The sequence below is a fragment of the Lepidochelys kempii genome, chromosome 6, assembly GCF_965140285.1.
Source record: "Lepidochelys kempii isolate rLepKem1 chromosome 6, rLepKem1.hap1, whole genome shotgun sequence".
Lineage (NCBI taxonomy): Eukaryota > Metazoa > Chordata > Testudines > Cheloniidae > Lepidochelys > Lepidochelys kempii.
In genome coordinates this window covers 13430480-13453464 of record NC_136385.1, presented here as the reverse complement: position 1 = coordinate 13453464, position 22985 = coordinate 13430480, and the positions used below count along the sequence as shown (strand labels likewise).

At 48.9% G+C, this 22985-nt stretch overlaps 1 long non-coding RNA gene across 2 annotated transcripts; it reads left to right on the top strand.

Moving 5' to 3' along the window:
* Positions 1-3674: 3674 nt before the first annotated feature.
* Positions 3675-20845, top strand: LOC140912416 (uncharacterized). Of its 2 annotated transcripts, XR_012159284.2 has the most exons (4): positions 3675-3759; positions 8567-8708; positions 14538-14772; positions 19553-20845. It is a non-coding gene; the product is annotated as an uncharacterized LOC140912416 (long non-coding RNA). The 2 variants fall into 2 exon arrangements; XR_012159283.1 differs by lacking the exon at positions 19553-20845 and having other exon boundaries at positions 14538-15028.
* The last annotated feature ends 2140 nt before the right edge of the window (positions 20846-22985 follow it).

Sequence of the window (22985 nt, the reverse complement as noted above, 5' to 3'; positions counted from 1 at the left end):
GGCTGCAGCTTTCACTGCACTATTATGCAGCTGGGATAGAGATGGCAGGAGGCAGTTGGTACCTTTCACTTCAGGAGGCCTTTTTAGAGCATAGGTGTCAAGGTTCCTCCCCCACTCTGAACTCTAGGGTACAGACATGGGGACCTGCATGAAAACCTCCTAAGCTTACTTTTACCAGCTTAGGTTAAAACTTCCCCAAGGTACAAATTAATTTTATCTTTTGTCCTTGGAATATCCATTGCCACCACCAAACTCTAACTGGGTTTACTGGGAAACGTAGTTTGGACACGTCTTTCCCCCCAGAATCCTCCCAACCCTTGCACTCAACTTCCTGGGAAAGGTTTGGTAAAAATCCTCACCAATTTGCATAGGTGACCACAGACCCAAACCCCTTGATCTGAGAACAATGAAAAAAGCATTCAGTTTTCTTACAAGAAGGCTTTTAATAGAAATAGAAGTAAATAGAAGTAAAGAAATCACCTCTGTAAAATCAGGATGATAGATACCTTACAGAGTAATTAGATTCAAAACATAGAGAATCCCTCTAGGCAAAACCTTAAGTTACAAAAAAGACACACAGACAGAAATAGTCATTCTATTCAGCACAGTTCTTTTCTCAGCCATTTAAAGAAATCATAATCTAACGCATACCTAGCTAGATTACTTACTAAAAAGACTCCATTCCTGTTCTATCTCCAGCAAAAGCAGCATACCGACAGACACAGACCCTTTGGTTCTCTCCCTCCTCCCAGCTTTTGAAAGTATCTTGTCTCCTCGTTGGTCATTTTGGTCAGGTGCCAGCGAGGTTACCTTTAGCTTCTTAACCCTTTACAGGTGAGAGGATTTTTCCTCTGGCCAGGAGGGATTTTAAAGGGGTTTACCCTTCCCTTTATATTTATGACAATAGGATTGGACCAAACTCACAAGGCCCCCTCAGCCTGCTTCCCCCCAGCCTCTTGCTTCTCAGGGGGCATCACTGAGAAGCAAATCATGGGGGCCGGGATAACAAATGCCCCCAGATTCTTTGGGTTCCCCAGAGCCAATGTCTCTTCTGTCAGCTGCTCCCCAAAACTCCACCTGGGCAGGAGCTGACATACCAGGTGGAATGGGCCCTGGTTGGGGGAACTAGGGAGGCTCTTAGTAGGAGCTATGAAAATGAAGCCAAGATCTAGCTTTGAGGAAACCTTGAACCTTAACCTCTGATTATTCATCCTAATCCCCCCATAAATCTTCACCCCAAATTCAGAAACCCCACATCTTCACCTCCCCTCAAATAAAGAATCCCCTGAATATCATTTGCAGGAAGGGGGGAAGAAGGGGGGGCAGTTTTTAGAGTGTGCATTTGTGTGTTTGTGCATCTGTCATAAATATAAAGTGAAGGGTAACCACTTTTCTGGATACAGAACTATAAAATCCCAATAAGGCCAGAGGCAAAACCCTTTCACCTGTAAAGGGTTAAGAAGCTAAGATAACCTTGCTGGCACCTGACCAAAATGACCAATGAAGAGATCAGATACTTTCAAAGCTGGAAGTGGGGAAACAAAAAGCATCTGTGGGATGCTTTTGCTGGGAACAGATCAGGAATGCAGATTCAGAACTTCTGTAAAGTTAGTAAGTAATCTAGCTAGAAATGCCTTAGATTTCCTTTTGTTTAATGGCTGGTAAAATACGCTGTGCTGAATGGAATGTATATTCCTGTTTTTATGTCTTTTTGTAACTTAAGGTTTTGCCTAGAGGGATTCTCTGTGGTTTGAATCTGATTACCCCATAAGGTATTTACCATCCTGATTATACAGAGGTGATTCTTTTACTTTTTCTTTAATTAAAATTCTTCTTTTAAGAACCTGATTGCTTTTTCATTGTTCTTAAGATCCAAGGGTTTAGGTCTGTGTTCACCTATGTAAATTGGTGAGGATTTTTATCAAGCCTTCCCCAGGAAAGGGGGTGTAGGGCTTGGGGGGGATATTTTCGGGGGAAGACATCTCCAAGTGGGCTCTTTCCCTGTTCTTTGTTTAACACGCTTGGTGGTGGCAGCATAGGGTTCAAGGACAAGGCAAAGTTTGTACCTTGAGGAAGTTTTTAACCTAAGCTGGTAAGAATAAGCTCAGGGGGTCTTTCATGCAGGTCCCCACATCTGTGCCCTAGAGTTCAGAGCGGGGAAGGAACCTTGACAGCATCCTTTGCTCAATTCCCTACCAAGCGTCTTTCCTATTTCCCTGCCACTGGAGCTTTATCATTCATTATTGATACTTGTCCAACTTCTTCTGCCAATCAAATGTCATTGAATCAAACTGGGTGGCTGAGTGTGACTGGAATGGCTGGTCTATCCAGGAACATCATTCCAGAAGAATGTTGGGTGTGAATTTACAGTGAAACCTCGTTTCCAGAATAGGTTTCAGAGGGGTAGCCGTGTTAGTCTGTATCAGCAAAAACAAGGAGGAGTCCTTGTGGCACCTTAAAGACTAACAAATTTATTTGGGCATAAGCTTTCGTGGGCTTAAACCCACTTCATTGGATGCATGGAATGGAAAATACAGTAGGAAGATATATATACACCGTACATGAAAAGATGGGAGTTGCCTTACCAAGTGTGGGGTCAGTTCTAATGAGACTATTCAATTAAAGTGGGCTATTATCAACAGGAGGAAAAATCACTTTTGTAGTGGTCATCAGGGTGGCCCATTTCAAAATGTTGACAAGAAGGTATAAGTAACAGTAGGGGGAAAATAGCATGGTTTTTCCCCATGCATCCAATGAAGTGAGCTGTAGCTTATGCTCAAATTTGTTAGTCTCTAAGGTGCTACAAGTCCTCCTTTTCTTTTTGCAGATACAGACTAACATGGCTGCTACTCTGAAACCTGTAAAAGTTTATGCTCCATGTGTGAATGAGCCTTGACTACAGCTGGGAGAAATTTTACAGATTACACTTTTTTTTTTCTTCTGGCAATAAATGTAGATTCAGCGACACTGGGTTTTGAAACAAGGTTTGTTCCAAGGCATTGTTTCACTTGAATTTAGTTCCATGATTCTACTTCTTTTAAAAATCAAAAATGTTTTAAAGCTGCTGAAATTGAAATTAAACTTTTTGATTTTGTGGAAACAAAACCTCTTGTTTGGCGCAAAACTTTTCCCCTTTTTATTGGCCAAAATTTCCGGATCTGCTTGGAGCTGATGGGGAAATTTCTCTCACAACTTTTCTAAACTGCCAACGAACCCCAGAACCCACCTGGGTCCCGCCTTGGGCTGGATTCCTGGCCTCCCCAAACTAGAGCAGGGCAGGTTACCAACCCGCAGTGGGCAAAGGCCTTTTGCCAGGGGCAAGATTTCCCCTGATGCAAGGCAGGGAGAATCGGACCTGGGACATGGGTCGGGGGACGGGAGGCCTCTGAGCCGAACACCGCAGCTTCTGCGCTGGGGGGGCTGAGCTGTGCGTAGCCCCGATTCCCACCGTGGACGCGGGTGGGAATCTCTTTGGCAGGGCAGATAGGCTCGGGGTTGGGGGCCCCAGCTATGGGGCAGGGGGATGGGGGGGCAATGGGGAGGTGGCTGCTGTTCCCGGAGGGACCGGGGCGGCCAATGGGAGCGGAATCCCGCAGGCTCCATTCAGGAATCCCAAGTATTCAAGATGGACGGCAGAGGAAGGGGGGGAGGGGCAGTGCAGCGGCGCGGGGGAGGGGGCGCTGCCTTCCTGGGGGGCTCGGGGAGAAAGTTTCACCTCGGCTGGGGAAGGAGCGCGGAGCCCGGGACGGAGAGAGCGAGGTAGGGGCCGGCGAGCCGGCATCGTTGTGCCGCAGGGGGACCCCTGCCTTTGCCCCTGCAGCCCTGCCCGCAACTCTCCTCGCCCCTCAGCCCCATCTCCTAGCCCCTTCCCTACCCCCCACATCCCTGCTCGCCTCCTCCCCTGGCCCCAGCTTTCTGCAATCCTACCTCTCCCTCCCTCCCTATCCTGGCCCCTTCTTTCTCCCTCCTCCCCCATAACCCCTCTTTGCCTTCCTGACCTCATCCCTCCTCTTCATTTGGGGCGGGGGGGGGGGGTGTCATGCAGGGGTTGAGGGATCTGTTTGCATGGGGACAGGGTGAGGTTTTTTTAATGGGCCAGGGGCTCTTTATGTGTTGGGAGGAGAGTCATGGGGCTCGCCATCCTGTCCCTTGGAGTGGGGGGGGGGGGTGTGAGAGAGAGAGAGCACTGGGCAGGAGGGGTGTTGGGATCCCTCTGCCCTCTCTTGTTCCCCACAAAGTCTCCCTTCCCTACCTACCCCTGCCACCCCACTCAGCACTCTACCTCTACAGTTGCCCCTCCCCAGCCTCCACCTCTACACCTGTCTCCCCACACTGCACCCTACTCCCCCATCGCTACATCTGCCCTTCCCATCCCCTCACCTCCACACCCGTCCCTCCTCTCCAGTCACGCGCAATCACCCAGCCAGGTCAGTTCAGTAACACTGTACTGGTGCCTCCTACCACTGGCTGTGCCAAGCGTAATCCCCCTCCCGTGCCCCACACACACATAAGCCCACCCTAACTTCCCCACAGCCCAGTCGGCTGGCTGCCAAAGGGTGCGCGGGAAAGGGAGACTATGGGGTGGGACAGCAGGGGAAATCGGAGCTGGGGCTCACTACTACAGGAGGCTTGTGAGGACTCGAACATGAGCCCCACTGACAGATAGGCCCTTTTGCTCTGCTCTGGCAGCATAAAGGGTTTTACACTGGGTAGAAACTGCTCCTGAGAAGCCCTCCTTCCTGGGAGGTGTCCCTGGCTGGTGTGGAGCTGGCCCAAGGGCCCTTCTCCTAGCCCTTGGCATAGGGGATTGCTGTAGCTGACATCAGAGACGGGCTGGTTTCTGCCCCACCTCAACCTGCCCCTGTCCCTAAAGTACCTGGCTGGCTGGCTGGGTGAGCTCTTCCTGGAGCTTCTAGACAGGACAGCTCCATGGCCAGGTTCAGGGCTTGTAAACTCTGCAGGAGTGAAGAGATACCTCTCCTAGCCTAATGACAGGTTTCAGAGTAACAGCCGTGTTAGTCTGTATTCGCAAAAAGAAAAGGAGTACTTGTGGCACCTTAGAGACTAACCAATTTATTAGAGCATAAGCTTTTGTGAGCTACAGCTCACTTCCTCAGATGCATATCATGGAAACTGCAGCACTGTCACGGCTAACCTGGTAGCTGAACTTTGTGACTTTGTCCTTACCCATAACTACTTCACATTTGGGGACAACGTATACCTTCAGATCAGCGGCACTGCTATGGGTACCCGCATGGCCCCACAGTATGCCAACATTTTTATGGCTGATTTAGAACAACGCTTCCTCAGCTCTCGTCCCCTAAAGCCCCTACTCTACTTGCGCTATATTGATGACATCTTCATCATCTGGACCCATGGAAAAGAAGCCCTTGAGGAATTCCACCATGATTTCAACAATTTCCATCCCACCACCAACCTCAGCCTGGTCCAGTCCACACAAGAGATCCACTTCCTGGACACTACAGTGCTAATAAACAATGGTCACATAAACACCACCCTATACCGGAAACCTACTGACCGCTATTCCTACCTGCATGCCTCCAGCTTTCACCCTGACCACACCACACGATCCATCGTCTACAGCCAAGCTCTGCGATACAACCGCATTTGCTCCAACCCCTCAGACAGAGACAAACACCTACAAGATCTCTGTCAAGCTTTCTTACAACTACAATACCCACCTGCAGAAGTAAAGAAACAGATTGATAGAGCCAGAAGAGTTCCCAGAAGTTACCTACTACAGGACAGGCCTAACAAAGAAAATAACAGAACGCCGCTAGCCGTCACCTTCAGCCCCCAACTAAAACCCCTCCAACGCATTATTAAGGATCTACATCCTATCCTAAAGGATGACCCAACACTCTCACAAATCTTGGGAGACAGGCCAGTCCTTGCCTACAGACAGCCCCGCAACCTGAAGCAAATACTCACCAACAACCACATACCACACAACAGAACCACTAACCCAGGAACTTATCCTTGCAGCAAAGCCCATTGCCAATTGTGCCCACATATCTATTCAGGGGACACCATCACAGGGCCTAATAACATCAGCCACACTATCAGAGGCTCGTTCACCTGCACATCCACCAATGTGATATATGCCATCATGTGCCAGCAATGCCCCTCTGCCATATACATTGGTCAAACTGGACAGTCTCTACGTAAAAGAATAAATGGACACAAATCAGATGTCAAGAATTATAACATTCATAAACCAGTCGGAGAACACTTCAATCTCTCTGGTCACGCAATCACAGACATGAAGGTCGCTATCTTAAAACAAAAAAACTTCAAATCCAGACTCCAGCGAGAAACTGCTGAATTGGGATTCATTTGCAAATTGGATACTATTAATTTAGGCTTAAATAGAGACTGGGAGTGGCTAAGTCATTATGCAAGGTAGCCTGTTTCCTCTTGTTTTTTCCTACCCCCCCCCCCCCAGATGTTCTGGTTTAACTTGGATTTAAACTTGAAGAGTGGTCAGTTTGGATGAGCTATTACCAGCAGGAGAGTGAGTTTGTGTGTGTATGGGGGTGAGGTGGGGGGGATGTGAGAGAACCTGGATTTGTGCAGGAAATAGCCCAACTTGATTGTCATGCACATTGTGTAAAGAGTTGTCACTTTGGATGGGCTATCACCGGCAGGAGAGTGAATTTGTGTGGGGGGGTGGAGGGTGAGAAAACCTGGATTTGTGCTGGAAATGGCCCACCTGATGATCACTTTAGATAAGCTATTACCAGCAGGACAGTGGGGTGGGAGTAGGTATTGTTTCATATTCTCTGTGTATATATAAAGCCTGCTGCAGTTTCCACGATATGCATCTGAGGAAGTGAGCTGTAGCTCACGAAAGCTTATGCTCTAATAAATTGGTTAGTCTCTAAGGTGCCACAAGGCTTCCTTTCTCTCCTAGCCTGTGACACCCCTGCAGAGCTTATTAACTCCTCTGCCCCCCTCGTCCCAGCAGCTCCCTCTGGGGGTTTGTAAACTGCTGAGAAGGGACTCCAAACTGCGCAGGACTGGGGCTGGGAGCTCACTGCAAGGGGGAATCCTTTGACCCAGCTGCCATGTGCTCCCCAGCCTGCGTAGCTCATCGCTGCCTGTAGTCCCTGGAATGGGACTGGCACTCTCCTAGCGGCCCTGACCATGATCAGATCCCCCTCAACCCCTGCATGATCCCCCTCCTCCCTTCCCTAGAGAGCCCCCTAGGATAGAGGTCTGTCAGTAGCAAACACTTCTGAGCCTTGTTATGAGAGAGCTCTGTGTCTGTCTATATGTACATAGTGAATAGGTAAATTGCCCGTAGGTTGCACTCAAACACATGTAGCATAGTTCCTGGGTTCAGTGGGACCAATATGAATAGCCTTGTGCTACCAGTAGCTTCCTCTGTGCAGCTCCTAACGAATCATAGAATATCAGGGTTGGAAGGGACCTCAGGAGGTCATCTAGTCCAACCCCCTGCTCAAAGCAGGACCAATCCCCAATTTTTGCCCCAGATCCCAAATGGCCCCCTCAAGGATTGAACTCACAACCCTGGGTTTAGCAGGCCAATGCTCAAACCACCGAGTTCCATTGCATCCTGGTCACACGGCCACTGCTTCTTCCTTTGCTGCTGAGCTGAATCTGGCACCTAGAGCCTCTGCTCACTGCTCCTGCTGTTTCTTATCAACAGTGTCAGTAGTTCTGAGTGTCTGCTGAGCCAGCATCCTCCTCAATTCCACCTAGGTGTATCTGCTCCTTGTGTAGGCGTCACCAAGGGGTCATTCTGTGTGACCTGATGGTCCCTTTCTCTTTGGGATCTCCCAATTTCACTGTAGCTGTGCACTAAGACAACGACTGTAATCTAATCTCATGTTTCAGACCTTCAACTGATCACCTGTAGGGGTCAAGAGGGAATTTTCTCCCCAATGCACAATTGTCCTCATGTGCGATATCATAACACAGTGCTTTCAATAGGGAGCCCCATCCCATGCAGCTCTTTCATCTCTGTGGTCCTACTGAGTTCTGAGACGTGGAGGTGGCTGGGTGGTTTTGCTTGGCTGCTCATCTAGAATTGCTCTTGCCACCTCTGTAAGTGTGGATCATTTTCTCCACTTAAGCTTGATTGATTTGGGAAACGAGTGGCATCTGGGGCACATTGACTTGATTTGCCTCTTCCATCAGAACTCTTGCATTCTTGCAAACATCTCTGCTAAAGGAAGCTTCCCTTACCACGCCTGACGGGTACTCTTTGCAATTTTCCAATCCCTTTCTGAAGTTGCAGTGCTGCCTTGCACAGCCCGCCAGTCTCTCTCTGTTTTATCCTGCTGCCCATCACTGTTGTATCTGGGCACCTTCCACATAAAATCAAAAACAGTAGCACAGCCCCTAATGATTTTCATGGAATTTCTGGTACTTTACAGTGTCACAACTCTGTTTGAGGCGGGGGTTGATTTTCTGATGGTTGGAGTTTGAGTTTTTTAAAAGATTATTTATTAATTTCCACTTTGGTTGGTAGGTGTAGAAGGGGGTGTCTGTGCTGTGAATGTCATTCTTACGTTCATAGATTACAGAGCCAGAAGAGACCATTGGGATCACCTAGTCTGGCTACTATAGGCCAGTGAACTTTCCTGAATTAATTCCTGTTTGAACTAGAGGTGATCTTGATTGAAAAATTGCCAGGGATGGAGAATCCCCCACAACCCTTGGTAAGTTGTTCCAATGATTAATTTCCCCTCTACTAAAAATGTACGCATTATTTCAAGTCGGAATTTGTCTGGCTTCATCTTCCGGACATGATGTTCTCCCAGGAGCATGAGTTGCAGGCGCTGCTGTGGGGACTTTGGAGTGTGTCTGTTGTGGCGGGACAGGGAGGGGAGTAGACCCAGGAGCTGATGACCCAATAGATCCTTTTCATCCCTGGTCTGTTTCTGTAACCCAGGATAAATCTGATTGTTAAACAAATGTGGTTGTCCTTTCCCCCTCCCCCACATGCAGTGGGTTTTCATTCCATTTCCCAAACGCCACTTACTCCAGATCTGAGCACAAAGTCCAGCCCCACCAGCAGGTCACTGACCTCAGGGTCGGGAGGGCATCCCAATCACTGTGGACAGGAAGCCTCGCTCTCTGGAGGTGACTGGTGGCTGACACCCCCCCCTTCCCCCACAGGTTTGCAATGGTGCATGTGGGTCTGTGTTTGCCAAAGACTTTAAACAAATACAGCAGGGGGGTTGAGGCCTGGAGTGCGCACACAGGAAATTCACAGCCAAGGAAACTCACAGCTGGGCCATGAGGTCTGATCCTGTCCCAGGAGAGGCGGAGGGGGTTGGCCTGGTTATGGGTGCAGGGCTAGCCCCCATCTGGTTTCTCTGAGTGCCCCCTCTCTGGACCCAAGCCTCATGTAATTACCTCTCTGGGGTGGAATCCAGTGAGTGTCCCAGTCTTAGACCCACCTCTGGGCTACAATTGCCTGTGGATCAACCGTGCTTCCCCAGCTGGTCCGACTGGGTTCAGCACCCATGCTTCTTCCCCTCAGAAGTCTGTACTCAGTGGTGTATAGGGACCAGGAAGCCTTCTCTGACCAAAGGATTGTTTACTTTAACAGTAGGAGCAAAACAGAGAAAAGGACACAGAGGTTGCTTTAAGATCCTATCTCATATAACAGCTTCCCATCCCCTGAGATTGGCATGCGCAGGCCTAACCTCTTCAGATCCCCACCCAGCCCCAGCAACTCGGCAGCTCAGCTGGCTGGCGGCTCCGGGAGCTCTGTCCAGTCCCCAGTATGGCAGGGGTGTTCTGCAGGCTCCGGCAGGATGCATCTGTCTCCCTTGGTGACTCCCACACAACTGAGCTGTGGGGCCCGCCTTTTATACTTTTTTCCTGTCCCACTCCACTTCCGGCAGGGCTGGCTGGGCTCACTTGGCTCTGCCCACCAGAGGGCAGGCAGCGGCCGTCCCTTGCCATCAATCTTCAAGGGAGGCCACGCTGTCTTGCTACAGTGCTTAAATACCTTTGGAAATCTGGCCCCAGGAGACCAAAGATAAAGCTGGATACTGTGTCCCACCAATCCCATTGGTCTTGCCCTTTCGTCAGTTCCAGGGGATGCTGGTCAATTTCATTGTGGGAAACACCATTTCCTGCTGCCTACTCAACCTATTCCAGGGTGTGAAATCCCAACCCATTGGGCCCCTGGGGCAAGGGATGGTGAGATGGCTCTGAGCTTGCCTGGAAAGGTGCTTGTTAAGGTTTTGTGGTGGCATTCTCCTGTTTCCCCTCCCAAATCCAGGAGATCTGAATGGGAACAGTCAGAGGGAGGTGGGTGTTAGAAAATATCCAGGAGAGAGTCTTGGGGGAAGAAAGGATGGTTAAAGTACAGGCTGAGGCATGGGTTCTTGTCTTGCTCCAACTCCCAGTTTGAGCTCAGGCAAGGCCTTTCTGTGCCTCAGTTTTCCCAGTTTTAAAATGATGCCCCCTCCATAGGGGATTGTGAGTCTAAATTCACTCAAGCATGTTAAGTTCCTTGGCTGGAAAGTGCTATTGGTGGCAGTGCTATCTCCAAAGGTCTGACCCCACCGGGTGGGATTGAAACCACTGGCATCTCTCATGGAAGAGGCACTCGGTCAGTTGATCTAAAATATCATTTTCTTTATTACCTGACCGATGCAGGTACCTGTACCCACAAACAGAGCCCAGAGAGTGAGTCAGATCCGCAGGCAGTGGAAATCAGCAAGGCACTATTGACTTCAACAAAGCTGTGCTGATTTACATCAGCTGGGGATCTGGCCCAGAAGGGGAATTCAGTGAAACGCAGTGTGTAGGCAGGACATCACAGCTCCCTTTCCTTGAAACAGCTGATTTGGCAACAAATCTCACCTTTGGGAAGGAGCAAATTGGTGACTTCAAGTTTTTTCTGTTTCTGATCAGGGCTCCCTCAACAATGTGTGAGACTTTTGAGGATGTGGGTGGATGGGAGGAATCAGGGCTGAAAGGGCCTGTCTGCATGGGGAAAGGTACTGGAATTACTGTACCGGTATAATTATAGCGATACAGATAATAGAGTCTAAGGCTGACGGGATCTCTGTGATCATCTACTCTGTCCCCTTCTACAACACAGGCCATAGGGCTCTCTGAAATAATTCCTATTTGAACTAGAGCTGGTCTTTTAGAAAAACATCCCATCTTGATTTTAAAAATTGCCAGTGATGGAGAATCTACCACGAGCCTTGGTAGATTGGTTCAATGGTTAATTATACTGGTATAACTCCCTGTGGGGATGCTCTTAGGTCCCTTCCAAAGGGATATGAGCTAAACTGGAAAAAGACCACTCTAGTTCCAAATGAGTGTGTCCACCTGGGGGGCTATAGTGGTATAACTATAGTGGGATAATTATACAGGTGTCCCTAAACTTCTGAATGCCAGAAGCTGGGACTGGACAACAGGGGATGGATCACTCAAAATTGCCCTGTTCTGTTCATTCCCTCTGAAGCATCTGACAGTGGTTTCTGTCAGAAGACAGGATACTGCGCTACATAGACCACTGGTCTGACCCCATATGGCCGTTCTTGTGGTGTTCTTATAGGAATGCTGGTAAACTTCCCCATGTAGAAAAGCCATAAATAGACCACTAAGTCCCCTTGTTTATCCCTCCAGGTGAGGCAGGACTGTTTGCCGCTAGGGATGTATCTGGATGTTAATTACAGTTAGAAAATGGATAATCAGGTTCTGTCTCCAGGGGGAACGTTGGCATTGCCTGTGCTTAGAAGGGAAAGAGTCTGGCTGAAATGAATGTGGTTTAAAGTGTGTGTGCACGTGCATGTGTATGGAGGGGAGGGGTTGTTCTTTGCTCTTCTTTTTTTCAGATCCCTTTGTGATTTTTGAGCACTCTTGTTTATCTGAGAGAAATTCCTGGGTTTTGTTGAGCAGCGAATGAAAAGAACGATAAAAACGGGTCCAAACAAATTGCTCAAAAGGTTCTTCATAAACTGGAGGTGAAAATGATTGTAGAAGGTCAGGAAAAGAAAATGAGGGGAAATTCCTTGTTTTTAAACTGTTATCAGAGAAACTGAAGTGGGTCAAAGATTAGGGAATTTGAAGCTTTACTCCCTCCCCCACATTAAACAGATCCAAACAAATAAACCAAAATACTAAGAAATGAACACAGCCAACTTTTATGCAATCAGGAGGCATTTTGTAGCTTGCAAATTTTAATGTGTAGACAGATTTTTAGTGTTTTGAATCTAAACAAGATTTGATCATTGCCACGAAGCCTTGCTCCATTGTAATGTTCAGCATGCAGTGTCAGGGAAGGGGCACTAGAGGGAGTAGGAGGCAAGAAATACACAAGGCCGGTAACTCAGGGCTGCTGCTCCATAGATCATAGAATATCAGGGTTGGAAGGGACCTCAGGAGGTCATCTAGTCCAACCCCCTGCTCAAAGCAGGACCAATCCCCAATTTTTGCCCCACATCCCTAAATGGCCCCCTCAAGGATTGAACTCACAACCCTGGGTTTAGCAGGCCAATGCTCAAACCACTGAGCTATCCCTCCCCTAGATTTGCTGTAATTATGATGCTGCTGTGCAGATATTCTTTGTTTCCAGTCTTGTTGAGGGCTGGGATGGATTTGTGCTATTTTCCCTCTCGGAGCAGTGACCTCCTTGAAGAGGAGATGCCGCTCAGTGTATTTAGATTGGTAACAAATGTTTCTATTAGTGGTCACCACCGAATAGCATCAATTTCGAGGATTAGATTATTTGGGGAGGAGGAATGGGACACGGGGCCTTTCCTTTCTAGGGGCAGCGCTTCCAATCCAGCCCCAGGGAGTGAATGGCTGCTCATGGGTGGGGAATGGGCTATGGATCCTTTCCCCTCTAGGGGGCGCTGGCTGTGATCCAGCCTCAGGGCTCGGGGACTGGCTGACTCTGGGGAATAGGGAGTGGGATTCAGATCTCAGCAGAGTGGTCTAGGACTGAACAGGCCCTGGAACTGAGCACCTCTTCCCCACAGACTGGGGAACACAGGGGTGTGGGTGTATGTTGGGGGAGGATTTCTGGCTCTGGGGCACACAGAGATGGAGAAGGGGTTCCTAGCTGTGGAGCACACAGGAGCAGAGGAGGATTTCTGGTTTTGGGGTACCTGGGGTGGTTGGCTCTTGGATGCACAGAAGGGCCAGCAGGAGGATAGGAGGTTCTGGCTCTGGGACACACAGAGGGGCCGGTGGGGGTAGAGGATTCTGGCACTTGAGCACACAGAGGGGCCGGTGGGAGTAGAATGATAGAATATTAGGGTTGGAAGGGACCTCAGGAGGTCATTTAGTCCAACCCCCTGCTCAAAGCAGGACCAACATCAACTAAATCATCCCAGCCAGGGCTTTTTCAAGCCTGACCTTAAAAATATCTGAGGAAGGAGATTCCACCACCTCCCTAGGTAACACATTCCAGTGCTTCACCACCCTCCTAGTGAAAAAGTTTTTCCTAATATCCAACCTAAACCTCCCCCACTGCAACTTGAGACCATCACTCCTTATTCTGTCATCTGCTACCACTGAGAACAGTCTAGATCCATCCTCTCTGGAACCCCCTTTCAGGTCGTTGAAAGCAGCTATCAAATCCCCCCTCATTCTTCTCCTCCGCAGACTAAACAATCCCAGTTCCTCAGCCTCTCCTCATAAGTCATGTATTCCAGACCCCTAATCATTTTTGTTGCCCTCCGCTGGACTCTTTCCAATTTTTCCACATCCTTCTTGTAGTGTGGGACCCAAAACTGGACACAGTACTCCAGATGAGGCCTCACCAATGTCGAATAGAGGGGAATGATCACATCCCTCGATCTGCTGGCAATGCCCCTGCTTATACATCCCAAAATGCCATTGGCCTTCTTGGCAACAAGGGCACACTGTTGACTCATATCCAGCTTCTCGTCCACTGTAACCCCTAGGTCCTCCTCCGCAGAACTGCTGCCGAGCCATTCGGTCCCTCATTTGTAGCAGTGCATTGGGTTCTTCCGTCCTAAGTGCAGGACTCTGCACTTGTCCTTGTTGAACCTCATCAGATTTCTTTTGGCCCAATCCTCTAATCTGTCTAGGTCCCTCTGTATCCTATCCCTACCCTCTAGTGTATCTACCACCTCTCCCAGTTTAGTGTCATCTGCAAACTTGCTGAGGGTGCAATCCATGCCATCCTCCAGATATTAATGAAGATATTGAACAAAACTGGTCCCAGGACCGACCCTTGGGGCATTCTGCTTGATACCGGCTGCAAACTAGACATGGAGCCATTGATCACTACCCGTTGAGCCGGGTTACAGCTCTAGGGTACATAGAGGTTCCGGTGGAGTTAGAGGGTTCCAGCGCTGGGGCACGCAGAGGTGCCGGTGGGGGTGGAGGGTTACGGCTCTGGGGTACATGGGGGGGGCGGTGTTCTGGCTCTGGGGCACATGGGAAGTGTTTGAGATTCCGACTCTGGGGCACACAAAGGGGCTGGACAGGGTGCGGGGTTCTGATGCTGGGACCAATGACCCAGGCTCCCTTCTCTTTTCCAGCTCTGGTTCCTGAGGCGTTACTCCCGAAAAGCCCCAGCAAAAGAATGTATGAAGAGCTGTGAAAATGGAGACTTGCTCCTTCCTGCAGCTGTGACCCCTCCATGGCCTGGGGCACCTCAATACTTCATCCTGCTCCTGTGAGGGGCCCTACCTAGCCCAGGCCCCCTCAGCCCTGGGCCCCCCAGCCCTGTGGGGGTGGGTGAGAAGGGGCAATTTCCTAGCTGCTGAGGAGGAGGTGAGAGGGGACGAGGGGTACGGCAGATCCCCACCGCCACCACGCCGCCATCCTGGGCTCTTTTCACATTGTGCTACTGTCTGAGCCCCTGCCAAGCAGTGCAATGTCAAAAGGGCATCGGGCGGGCGGTGCCAGCAGCGCTTTGCCCAGTGCCTCCACCACTCTGCCTCTGGGGGTCTGGGAGAAGGAGGGCAGAGTGGGATCTGCAGGGGGACACAGACCACCCCTCCCAGAGTGGGGCAGAGGAGGGGAGGAAGAGGGGCTTTGATGCTGGGGAGGGGTGCTGTGCTGGGGGCAAGGGTGTCAGGAACTCAGCGGCCTAGCAACCTAATGAGCTCATTTGGTTCAATGAACCTAGGTGACTGTGCTCCCTGACTGGACCGAAGGGCCGTCAGGTCACCAGTTAACCCCGTAGCAACAGCAGCACCGTGGCTGCTCAATGCATTCTATGCTCCCAGCTGCGCCAGACCTGCTTCCTGCTGGCCCTTGCCCCACTCTTTGCAAGCTCCACTCCAGCTCTTCCCTGTGGACTCCTGCCCTCTGGTTCTGATTAATGGCTTGTCCCCGGGCCACGACTCCAGTTCTGCTCTCTGAGTCTGCTCCAACCACTAGGCCAGACTCCTGCTCTGACCACTTGGTCTCACCGCCTACCCCTTGGCATGCGACAGTTTGTCCAGCCTGTTAGAAGGTAGCCAGGGCTTTGCCGCACAGCATGGAGCTTCCATCCAGAATGGCCCCAGCAGGAGCTCACCCCACCTTTGCAGACATTGTTGGAGTCCTGCAGGAACTGCAGGCTCAAGTTGACACGCTACGTGACAAGAATGCAGCCTTCCAGGCCCAGGTACAAGCCCAGGCAGCGTCTTCTGTCCCCACAACCTTGCATCCATTTTCCGTGAGCCCGAGTTGCCCCTACCCAGTAAGTTTTATGGGGATTGTGCCAAATGACATGGGTTCCTTAACCATTGTCATCTCCAGTTCGTGTTGTGGCCAGTCGGACCCTACAGCTCAGTTCCAAGTGGAATTAGTTCTCAGTCTGTTCTGAGGAGAGGCCCTGACATGGGTGTCCCCTTTCGTGGAACGGGACAGTCCTCTCCTTGAACGCTGCGAGAGCTTTGTACAGGCAGGGTGGGCATCTCTGTGAACCCTAATGGAGAATGTTTCAGAGTAGCAGCCGCGTTAGTCTGTATTCGCAAAAAGAACAGGAGTACTTGTGGCATCTTAGAGACTAACAAATTTATTTGACCATAAGCTTTCGTGAGCTACAGCTCACTTCATCGGATGCACATTAGAAGCTGCTCTCCATACCCTTTGGCAGGGGGTCGGGGCCGTTGCCAAATATGCAGCAGAATTCCAGTGTCCGGCCGCAGACACTCATTGGAATGAATCTGGGCTGTGACACCTCTTTAGGCAGGGGCTCAACAATTCTATCAAAGATGAATTAGCATGGGTGGAACCTCCGCCTAGTCTAGCAGCTTTAATTGATATTTGCATCCAGACTGATGGTTGACCAATGGAGCAATCTCAAGAAAAGTGACACGCCACCTGAACCCTGCTGGCCAGAATGCTTCTGTCTCCCACAGTCCCAGTTGTCCTACCAGATCCCGAACCAATGCAAGTCAACCAAATCCTGGCCCACCTTTCCACTGATGAAAAGAATTGTCCTCAGGCATTGGGGTTGTGCTTGTATTGGGGCGGGTGATGGGTTGGACCCCTTGGGAAGCCACCTCATGTTCTGAGATATCACTGAGTCTACCTGTTCTGCTACCATAGGCCCCTTTAACCTGTCTTGCTGAGCCAGGCTCTTAAAACCTCCTCTAACACACACACAAGCAGGGCCACACCCAGCTGCAGATCAGCTCTGGGAAGACTAAGGGCATGGCTACACTTGCAGATATAGAGTGCTTTGAATTAAACCAGCCTTTGGAGAGTGCAATAGGGAAAGTGCTGCAGTCTGTCCACACAGACAGCTTCAAGCACATTTGCGGCACTTGCAGCAGCATTGGGCAGTTATCCCAGCTTGCAAGTGACTGCAATGTGGTTTTCAAATGAGGGGATGTGTGACAGGGAGTGTGTTGTGTGTATGTGGGGGGAGAGAGAGTGGGGTTTTGGGGGGGCTGAGAGCATGTCAGCATGCTGTCTTGTAAGTTCAGACTGCAGCAGACTCCTCTTCCCCCCCGCCCCTCTCTCACACACACACAGCATTCCACACTAATGGTTGCTTTGTCTCGGAGCAGATAAGCAGCCAGCTGTCAGAAACGGAGCTTTCAAAGGGCACATCCGTACTCCTGCAGTGATTCAAAAACAATGACCAGAGTGGCCACTTGACTTAAGGGGATTATGGGACGTTTCCAGAGGCTGATCAGAGTGCAGTAATGCAACACCTCTTCCATACTGGTGCCGCGGCACTCCAGCGGGGGCGCAGCAAACATTATTCCACTTGCTGAGGTGGAGCACCAGCAGCACTGTAGCTGCGAAGTCAGAGCGCTGTACATGCCTTGCCAGTGTGGAAGGGGAGTGAGCTAGTGCGCCCGGGGCTCCTTTATTGTGCTGTAACTCACAAGTGTAGCCAAGCCCTCAGCTTCAGGGACATGCTTCAGCACTCAGATGTCCACCTCTCTTGGAGTGCAGACCCAAAGATATATTATGAAATTCGCCCTCCCCCCCCCATGTGGAGAGAAGTGTACACACTTCTTACCCCCCAGTTAGAAATTACAGAAACTGGGTTTAATAATAAAACAAATTTTATTAACTGTAAAAGGCAGCTTTTAAGTGGTAAAAGAGGTAACAAATAGAACAAAGGAGATTACTAAGCAAATGAAATCAAACACACAAACTAAGCTAGTTTCACTAAAGGAATTGGTTGCAAATAGTATTTCTCACCCTAGATATTGTTGCAGGCAGTTTGCAAAGTTTCTGTGGTTCATAGTCCCAGTTATATTCCATTTCAGACTGGACCCCTTTCTCATTCTGGACTCCCCCCTTGCCTTCCCTTTGCAGTCTTTCTTGGGCAGACAGGCCATGGAGGGGAAGAGTCCTGTTTGCCTTCATCCCCACTCATTTACATAAAGTGGGAATCCTTTGTTTCCCAAACTTGACCCCCCTTCCCTTACAGTGGAAAGTTATCAGAAGTCCCAGGTAATGTTTTAGTATCAGGTGACAAGACCACCTGACTCTGTAGTATCTGAATGCATCCGATGAAGTGAGCTGTAGCTCATGAAAGCTTATGCGCAAATAAATTTGTTAGTCTCTAAGGTGCCACAAGTCCTCCTTTTCTTTTTGTAGTATCACTGCGTCCATAGAGTCGGGGCAGTATGGAGCATCCACAGGAAGACCAAGCTTTTCACAGTCCATTGTCCTTGCTGATGGGCCATCCGCCCTGTCTGGCTTTTCCATTGTTGTAACTGAAGTGTTAGCAGTGGGCGTCACCCAAAGTAGATTTGTTGAAATACAGATATATAGTCAATATTCCAAACTTCAGATACAGAAATGGTACAGGCATACAAATTGGATAATCGATTCAGTAAATCATAACCTTTCCAATGATATCTCACATGAGCCATCTTGCATAAAGTATATCTCAGTTATGTCATATTCATGTCATAAGCATATTTTCATAAATAATATGGAATAACACGTCACACTGGGTGCCTGGGCACATTGTATCAGAGTGCCTGGCCAAGGTCTGGGCCACCCTGGGTCAGGAAATGCCAGAACCCAGCCCCAGTAGGGGAGCTAGGGTTGAGTCAGTGCTCCACTGCTCCCCACAGTGAATCGTGCTGCTGCCTATCTGCCTGAATCTTGGCATCCTTTAACCAGCATGCCACCCCACTGCATCTGCCTCTTCAGCTTCAGCATTCTGCCATGCCAGATGTCCACCTAGGAGCCTTGGTCGGCTTGGGCTCTTCTGGCAATTTTATGGACCAGAACTTGAAGGAGCCTCAAATTCCCATCCTCTGCAAGGACTTCCCCGAGCTTGTTGAGCTTATAGACAGGTCATTCCTATCTTCAGGCCCCATCATGCATCAGACAACCCATCTAGAGGGCATCAGCATTGGCAATCACCCGAGAGATCTGGCAGTTCAGGGTCATCTGCACTTCGCCTTCCCAATCTAGTCAATGGCTGGTCGCATTCTGTGGCATGCTCCAGCCCCTGAAGGATCCAGAATTGCCAACCAAAGTTTCATTGGCAGTGCCTGGAATTCCTGCCGAATACGTAGAATATGTCACAGTATTTGACAAACAGAAGGCAGACACTCTACTTCCTCAGCACAGTGACAACTGCACAATTGACCTTCAACCAGGAACAGGAGTTCCTTTTGGGTGCATTTACACCTTATCTGTACCTGAGCTGCAGGCCCTTAAGGAAAATCTGCAGAAGAGGTTCATTGTCCCTTGACTTCCCGAGTGGCAGCACCTATCTTCTTCATGGCCAGGAAGGATGGCTCCCTCTCTTGTAGTGATTATTAAACTTTTAGCAAGATCACAGTCTGCAACTGATGCCCCCTTTCATAAATGAACTCCTGTAAAGACTCCGGGTCGGATCTTCACAAAGAAAGACTGGCATGGGGCATACAACTTGTCAGAATCCAGCAAGGGAATGTGTGATTCTGATGGACCAGGGGCCAGCTCATGCCAAGGCCCTTAGGTCTCAACTGAACACTGGTAAATATGTAGCTGGAACCAGTCTGGCTCATCCATGTGTTAGTATTGTTAAAGTAGGTATTAGAGTTATTAAAATGTGTTGCTGATCCAATATAATATCTGTATCCTATGTTCCAAGGTAACAAGTGTTCGCTCTGTAACTTTAACGCACCAGACAGACAAGAAGCATTACCAAGTGTGAAATACTAGCTTGTCACAGGCGGTGTTCTCTCTTGCCCAACAAAAGAAGTCCCATCAACACCAGAGGAACTGTTGTGGAACATCAGAGGACAATTACTTTGTTGATTGCTGCCCTTTTGCCCCCCACCCCCCGCCTTGAAGAAGAGACCAGCAGCTGGGTAGAAGGGGAGAAGGAATAAAAAGCCCTAACAAGGAGGAACTGTATCTGCTGCTTGGAGTCTGAGGAGTGGGAAATACTAAGCATAAGCAAAAGATCCACACTGGTTGGCCTGGATTAGCCCTAAGGGCATAGAGCTTGCTTATTATAGAAGCTTCTATTACCTTTTGAAACTTAAGACAGGAACACATTTGTGTGTATGTTTACCTGCTTTAACCTTGTAAATACTCTATTTCCTTTGCCTAGTTAATAAATCTTTAGATAGTTTATTTTAGGATTGGTAAGACCCTTTGTTTTCAGTTTAAACCGATTTTTATTGAAAAATTCCCAGGTTTTAAAAATAGGATTATTCAGTTTTTTCTGATTTTCACTCTGCTTTTGTATCATTCAAATATATAAAAAAATAACTAGTTTTATTACGAAAATACTATACATTCCATAAGCTATATGTATTACAATAATACATTAGTCTGTGTGTATATGCAAAGCTGTCTGTTGAAGTAAGGCTATGTATTGGTCTAGAAGATACAAGCAAAGAGGCGCACACATAAGCTCCGAAGTGCGTGTGCATCTGAACATACTGGTGAATCTCACACCCACCACCAGGTACATGTGTCAAGCCGTTAGCAGATAACGGTTTAAAGATCTGACGCACTAAAATAGGAAGAAAACAAAAATCTATCAGAATATGTTTCAGAACACAAGGAAGTATTCGAAAGTTTTAAAAAAAGAAACAGGAGAAAAGGATGAAGGTGAGTGTATGTGCTGCCAATTGTGAAACCCAATTATTAAATGTAAATATTTAAAGACTAAGTCTACAGTAGTAAACTGTTTGTTCAAATAAAAAGCTTTATTTGGGGATTAGAGAGATATTGTTTTCTTAAACTCAGAGGTGGCCTTGGGTTTTGAGTTCTGTTTTAGTTCTGCAGCAAATCACATTGATTAACAGAATTCAAAGCATTAATCCTCAGAATACTTTTCCCCCCTGTCTTTCTGTCCATCAAAATAAACCCTGATATTTACCCAGAAAAATTAATTGTTTTTTTTTTTGCACTGATTTTCACCTGTTTTTGTTGTTGTGGTAATAAATATTGATAAATCCTTGAGAAAAATTAAATAAAATAAAAACTGAAAACGAAAGGCCCCAAGGATTGGCTACAAGCATTGTCTTTGGTGTGAGATCGAAAGTGCTGTTGAGCTGCGGTAAGAGACTGGTCCTTTGGGACTGGGAGTAACCAGAACACTTGTGCTTTTTTTGTGTAGAGGACCATCTATCACAAAGGCAATCTTACCTAGTGGCAAGGTAGAGCAGAGGACCCATGTTAAGGCTGTTAGTGCCTGAGACGTTCACACTTGATATTTGGTTGGTAAAATCTAAGTCTAGAATTCACAGACAGTTTGGGGTTTGTGCCCTGCCTCTTAGCAATCTGCCTTAGGTTGGTATTCACGCTCCTCAGGCACTGCTGGATGACAGGATGAATGGCATTTTGAACCAGATATGGCCATTTTGACTATGTGGTCGTGTCATTTGGTCTATGGCACACCCCCGCTACCTTCCAGCATTTCACGAATGATGTTTTCAGAGACATCCTCAACCAATTCATGATCATCTACTTATATGAAAGACTCATTTTTTCAGAGACTCAACAATTCCATGACCACCCAGCGCACATTGTTTTTGAGTGGCTTTGCCAAAGTCAACTTTATGCAAAACCTGAGAAATGCAAATCCCTGTGCCTTTTTCTCTCTGAAACTGATTCTCACTGAGAGAAACTATGATGTGGGACAAAGAACTGCTGGTTGTCTGAGCTGCCTTTGAGGAATGGAGGCACCTCCTCAAGGAGGCCTAAGGCTCTGTCCAAGTCTGAGCCGATCAAAAGAAATTGGAGAAATGCAACAACTCAACCAATGTCAGATTTGCTGGGCTCTTTTTCTCTCCCAATTTGACTTCATGGTTACGTACTGTCCAGGGACTAAGAACGGGATGGCAATGCCTTGTCACACAAGGATGAGTAGCGTGAAGTGGAGCAGGAAGCTTTCACCACTGTCATTAAACCCTCCCACTTTTGTTTGCGGGAGCCTCACAGTCACTTCATGACCATTTTCCGCCCCTTGCTTACAAGTGACCTGTTTGTGGCCTCAATCTGCTGGAATCCCCAGATTCAAAGTTTCATCAACAACACAACCTGATTTATTGTGGAGCTCGTCTCTACATGCCCGAGGGCAGCTCCTGGCTTCAGGTGCTAGAGTTATGCCATGACTCGCCCATGGCTGGACATTTTAGCCCATTTAAAATCTGGACCCTAGGTACTTCTGATGGCTGATCTTATGAATGGATGTTAAAAACAACACTAAGTCATGCAACTTGTGTGCCCATAGGGAGATCTATGAGCCAAGTCAAGCCCATGGGCTTCCCTCAGCCCTTCCCCACACCTCTGTGTCCTTGCTCTACCCTCTCAGTAGACTTTATTGTGGAGTTACCGTGCTTCCAAGGGCACTCAGTTATACTGACCATTGTGGATCTCCTGACCAAGCTGCCTCATTTTATTCCCTGCCGTGCTGTGCCATCTTTGATTTGCTCTGCCCACTGGCTTGTCTTCTGATCACTTCTGCCTTCTGATTCTGCTCTGCCCACTAGGCCAGACTCCTGCTCCGCCCAATAGGTTGCACTGTCTAGACCCTAGTGTGTGATGGGGGGGGCTCTGATGCCAACAGGGTGTGCTGCGCTCGGGGGGGAGGGGGGGCTCTGATGCTGGTGCGGGCTACTCTGACACCAGTGGGGTGCTATTATGCTCGGGGTGGAGGGTTTTCTGATGCCATAAGGGGGTGCTATGCTCAGGTTGGGGGTGCTTCTCATGCCAGTGGGGTGGGGGTGGGAGATGGGAGGTCAGGATGCTATTGATGCCAGTAAGGTCTGCACTGACACCGGCGGGGGGCTACTGTGCTTGGGTAGGGGTGAGGGCTCTGATGCCAGAAGGGGGTGCTGTGATGAGGTTGGTTGGGGGTCTCTGATGTCAGTGGGACATCTCTGATCCATCTCCCATTGTGATTCTCTCAGACCCAGTGCCCTTGGAGGTGAGTGGGGGGTCCATGCTGCTCAGACACCACAGCACCCTCCACCTGTGCCAGCCCCTCCCCCAAAAGGCCCCGGGCTGACAGGGCCAGGCATGAGCCTCATCCACTAATGGGTGCCCCTGCTGGATGGCAGAGCCCA